This window comes from Mastomys coucha, unplaced genomic scaffold (genome assembly GCF_008632895.1).
Source record: "Mastomys coucha isolate ucsf_1 unplaced genomic scaffold, UCSF_Mcou_1 pScaffold13, whole genome shotgun sequence".
Taxonomy (NCBI): Eukaryota; Metazoa; Chordata; class Mammalia; order Rodentia; family Muridae; genus Mastomys; species Mastomys coucha.
Genome location: NW_022196895.1, coordinates 8,023,481 through 8,029,480, shown reverse-complemented (window position 1 = coordinate 8,029,480; position 6,000 = coordinate 8,023,481).

The window sequence follows — 6,000 nt, the reverse complement described above, 5'->3', positions numbered from 1 at the left end:
AGAAAATTGCCATCATATCTGACTTTCCTGTACAATGTCATCTTGAGATTGTTAACATGCCAAGAGCAGAACTACCATGGCCCTGTTGAAGAGTCACATTTTAGGGACAGGCTCTACTTAACCATCTGACTGGATAGCTTTATGTCAATTTGACATCTTAATTATTGGTTGACGGAAGGAGGCCCAGCCCATTGTGAGTGGTGCCATCCCTAGGCTGGTGGCCCTGAGTTCTAAAAGAAAGCAGGCTGAATAAGCCATGAGGAACAAGCCCATAAGCAGCATCCTTCCATGGCCTCTGCAACAGCTCCTGCCTCCAGGTTCCTGCCCATTGTGAGTTCCTGCCCTTGCTGTTTTTAAAGATGACCTTTTATGCAGAATTGGGAGTGAAACCTTTCCTCCCCAAGTTTTGGTCATGGTTTGCCACAGCAATAGCAACCCTAACTAAGACAAGCTGGTATCAGGAGTGGAATATTGCTGTGACAGACCAGACCATATTTTGGGGAGGATTGTAAAAAGAACTTTAGATCTTTGGGCTAGAAGAGCCATTGCGTGTTGGGAGCTCAATGGAATGTTCTTTAGGAGTTTGGAAGATACAAATGTTGATATCAGTGGAGAAGACTGATGCCTGCCTTGTGAAGTTACAGATGGTTTTAAAGACTATTTTAGAAGTTTAAAGACTATTGGTGCATCTGTTATTTTGAATTAAGATTCTGTGGTCTGGTTAACTGTGTCTGAAGAATCAAATGTGATATAACATGATATCAGAACTATTAAAATAAAATCTTTGCTTTGCTGGGATACTCGATGCTGGTTGGCTGGAGCTGTATTAGTGGTGACTAAGAAGAGATCTGCATCCTTGAAGATGAAATCTGGGAACTATTTCCTAAAAGCAAACAGGGCTGGGTTTCAGAGGCAGCCAAGGTTGTACCTCACACTGGCAGCTGAACTAGATAGAGAAAGAGACATCCAGGTGGTACTGGTTTTAAAGACACGAAGGTGATATGGAGAGCAATTGAGGCTTGGCAGTGTGAGAGGCCAGGAGAGGCTATTGATAAAGATGATAAAGTGGCAGTTGAAGGCCTAGGATTGAAGGGGTCATGCAGAGACATTGAGACTTAGCACCATGAAGAGAGCCAAGGAGAGGCTATTGGTGAAAGTGCAGCCCAGTTACGTCAAGGGACCAAAGCAGCTTTGGAGATGACAGTACAGTGGATGACCACCAAGGACAGCAGCAGCAGTGGAGTGGAGCCAGTTGAAGCCTAGAAGACAAAGTTTGATGTAAGGTAGAGTCATCAGAGAGAATCCTCAATCTCCAAAAGATCTGTCAGTAATGCAAATTCTTAATTAGTGATCAATGGGGGATGGCCCAGCCCATTATGGGTGGTTCCACCCCTGGGATGGGGGTTCTGGGTTCTATAAGAAAGCAGGCTGAGCAAGCCATGAAGAGCAAGCCAGTAAGCAGCACCCCTTCATTGTCTCTGCATCAGCTCCTGTCTCAAGGTTCCTGTCCTGCTTGAGTCCCTGTCCTAACTTTCTTTGATGACAAACAGAGAAATATAGCAATATAATCCAAATAAATCCTTTCCTCCACAACCTGATTTTTGGTCATGGGCTTTTGTCACAACAATATAAATCCTGACTAAGAAGCACATCATAACTCACATCAGATAATAACAGGTTTGATGAGAAGAGAGGTTAGGTTTTAGATGACAGCATTTCCTATAGTGTAAACATTAATTTTAATATGTAGAAAAGCATGTAGAATGGTAATATTTATAATTGGTGTCTAATGAGGGGTACCAGTTGTAAATGGTAATTTTAATATAAGTGTATGCTGTAAATGAATACAGTGGCTGTTTTTCTTTATCCTAGCCAGTTCCCCAATAATGGCACAAAGAGACCAAGATTTATTTTCAAGCTTTATCTCAATACCAGGGTAGTCAATTATCTGTTTTAATTCCCTAAACTAATCTGGTTACCTCCCCAATCCCCATAATACTTGCATTTAGGGCCTTCTGTGTTCCAGCTGAAGTCTTACGATGTCTGCCATTCTCCAAGTGGTTCCATCTGCCTTCTTCTCTCTCTCTCCCTCCCCTGGGTGGTTGAAGTTCTGTTGTACTCTTTCTTCTGCCTGCCATTGGGTGATCAGCTTTTATTGACAAGGCAGAGAATAAATGGTAGGAACTGTTTACACAAACTTGAGACAGGAGATTCTTGGCATAAGCATTACAATGCTGTGTTGGATTGAAATAAAAGGACAGAGAAATCAGCATTTAATAACGCAAGAATAAACTTTGCACAGAGCACAATAAGCTTATGCCCACATTATAGAATTTTCTGCAAGCTTGAATCAATAATATTATTATTTAATAATACTATTAAAGGGGTTTGCTGCTGTACTATCAATAGCCATGAAATGGACAATTCTGTATGTTTGTGTGTATTTTTTCCTTACTAATTATAGTTTTGCATGCTTTTAAAGTATCTACAATGCATAGGCATTAGTCTTATAGTTTAAATAAGAGAAAAATGATCTCTCAGAAGGTAGTTTGAGAACTTTCTAACATAACAGGGAAAATGGTTGCCTCAAAACTTGCCATATTGCTCCTACTATACCTAGTGATTCCTAATTTCCTATGGAATAGAGCACAGAATCTCATTGTAGTCAGGAACCAGTATAGCATTCTTGTCCACTCCCTGTAAATCCTCTGTGCTCCCAGCCTTTATTTGTGCTGTATTTCTATCCCCAGCACCTTCCTCTGCCAGTCTCTCTTCGATCACCTGTACTTAATATTTCGGCATGTATTTCAGCATCTGCTCTCTGAAAAGACTCTGCACACTTCTCCCTCTCTACACACTTCTTCCTCTCTGCACACTTCTGCTCTGCACACTTCCTCCTCTCTGCACACTTCCTCTCTGCACACTTTTTCCTTTCTGCACACTTCCTCTCTGCACACTTCTTCTCTGCACATTTCCTCTCTGCACATTTTTTCCTCTCTGCACACCTTTTCCTCTCTGCACACTTCTTCCTCTCTGCACACTTTTTCCTCTCTGCACACTTCCTCTCTGCACACTTCTTCCTCTCTGCACACTTCCTCTCTGCACACCTCCTCTCTGCACACTTCCTCTCTGCACACTTCCTCTCTGCATACCTCCTCTCTGCACACTTCCTCTCTGCACACTTCCTCTCTGCATACCTCCTCTCTGCACACTTTTTCCTCTCTGCACACTTCCTCTCTGCACACTTCTTCCTCTCTGCACACTTCTTCCTCTCTGCACACTTCTTCCTCTCTGCACACTTCTTCCTCTCTGCACACTTCTTCCTCTCTGCACACTTCTTCCTCTCTGCACACTTCTTCCTCTCTGCACACTTCTTCCTCTCTGCACACTTCTTCCTCTCTGCACGCTTCTCCTCTCTGCACACTTCCTCCTCTCTGCACACTTCCTCTCTGCACACTTTTTCCTCTCTGCACACTTCCTCTCTGCACACCTCCTCTCTGCACACTTCCTCTCTGCATACCTCCTCTCTGCACACTTCCTCTCTGCACACTTTTTCCTCTCTGCACACTTCTTCCTCTCTGCACACTTCTTCCTCTCTGCACACTTCTTCCTCTCTTCACACTTCTTCCTCTCTGCACACTTCTTCCTCTCTGCACACTTCTTCCTCTCTGCATGCTTCTTCCTCTCTGCACACTTCCTCTCTGCACACTTCCTCTCTGTATACTTTTTCCTCTCTGCACACTTCCTCCTCTCTGCATATTTCCTCTCTGCACACCCACTGTATGTTTCATTCACATCCCACTCATTTAAAATTCTGTGTCCCATTCTTTCAGTGAGCCATGGTACTATTCATGCTTGCTTATCATGGCATGAGTATTGTTGGATGTCATGACCTTTCTCCCATAGTAGACTGTAAAAGGATCACAGGTCTGTCCTCGCAGATTCCTCCAAGAAGCCCCTGCTGTATGCTGGAAGGACAGACATTATCTGACAAATGATGGGTATCTTTTGTGGTGAGATGTGGCAGTCATGTCCAGGGTCTCTTGGCCCCATGGCTGTCCTCCTGTGCTCATTAATGCCAGGTATAAGCTTCCCTTCATTTGACCAGTACCCAGTCTGTCAATGTGCTCTGAGCTACAGAGTGTGAACTCTGTCCTTCAGTCCACATCAGATCTACAGGGGTGATTCTGTAGGACACTATAAATTACTGAGGATTCCCCCCTTTTTGGTGTATGGTGTGTGTGTGTGTGTGTGTGTGTGTGTGTGTGTGTGTGTAGGCATGTGCATGATATTATACACATGTGGCAATAAGAGGACAACTTGGAGTCTCAATATTTACCTTCTGCCTTGTTGAAGAAGGTGCTCTGTTTGCCACTGTGCTGCTTATGCTAAGCTGGATAATCCTCAAGCTTCTGCCTATTCTTCCATTTTACTGTAGGAGCCATTGACATATGCTGGTGTGCCTGGATTTGAACTCAGGTCTTCATGCTTATCCAGCAAACACTTTAACCCACTGACCATCTCCCCTCTAGCAGGTGTTAATTTCATTTCATATTAATTCAAATGTACTCTTCAAGCAGCAGCTCTGTCATTCTAGGGCTCTGATTTCCCATTCTCCCACAGATTTCTCTGTTGGCAAAAGCTGCTTTGTTTCAGTATAAATCATTCTCTCCTGTGCTGTAAGTGACTGGCCCTTCTCTGGCCCCTTGTACTCTGGCCAGGTGTTGACATTGCAATGATTTGGAAAGGTGAACATGAAGTAGCTTCTCTCAGCTCAGGTCCCTGGATATCTGTGTGGAGCAGAGTGATCTTAGCTCCACAGCCAGTGAGTGTGTGGTGGTGTGATACTCCAGAACTTTAGAGTAGTTAATAGTATTTGATCGTAAATAGAATAGAATGGTCTTAAATAGTGTTCAGTCACACATTGGTAATGTTCTAAGCAGTACAGAGCACATAGTGTGAGGTGTTTAGTGACATTGTTACCATTCAGAGCCATTTCCTCCAAGGAAAACTGTTCCTCCAAGGGAACCCTCTCACCTGGACAGCCCCTAATTTCTTACAATGTTGGAGCCTTTGTCTTCATTCAGCCTTCTAACCCAAAACCATCTGAGAGACCTTGAAATGAAGCAAGAATAAGAAGAACTAGCTTGTCGTGTCTTGGCAGAGCTTAGCAGTTGACTATCCCATATCTGTTTGTCCTCTTTGGACAGATGAATAGAGCAACTTTTGTCCAGTGGCTGCCTCGCCATTACCAGGGAAACTCCACGTGGAGGTTTTGATGCTCATGTTCTTCTTTGAACCATGAAGGGGCTGCTTTCAGGAGCAGACATCTCTCTAGTCAAAATTCCTAATAATAATAAAATGATTAAATGTCAGATTCTGTGGGTGTCTGATGTTTTTGAACACTATAATATATATATGTATATATATATATATATGTGTGTGTGTGCACACATACACACACACATATATAGTATATCTGAACTGTTAAATCTTGATTACTCTTAACTATTCCTATTTGAGCAAACTGAAACACTTTATTATAATTAAATCAGAATCTAGCATCACCATATGTTTACTATCTGGCCCTTAACTTGTTTTACTTAATCATCCTAAACAGTTTGTTATAGTAAGGACTAGGACTAACCCTTGTATTTTTAAATGAGTTGCATAGGCACAGTGCCAATCTAAGAGTAACAATATTAACTTCAAATTTTGTATCAATATAGAAATTTATACCAAAGAAAAACTTAAGTCTGCATCAATCTAGAAACTCTATATCAATGCAAAATTATAATTTCAATTTGTATCCATTGTAAAGATTTCTACCAATGTAAGATTGTAGCTATACTGCTTTTTTCAAGAATATAATTAGTAAGCAATCATCTCTATTTCCATTCTGTTTAAAATTATGACCACTTACAAATCCATAACCAGACCCCCAAACCCAAGAGGATAAGCATGACAACTCTCCATGACTTCTTCCTGCTGAATGGAGGT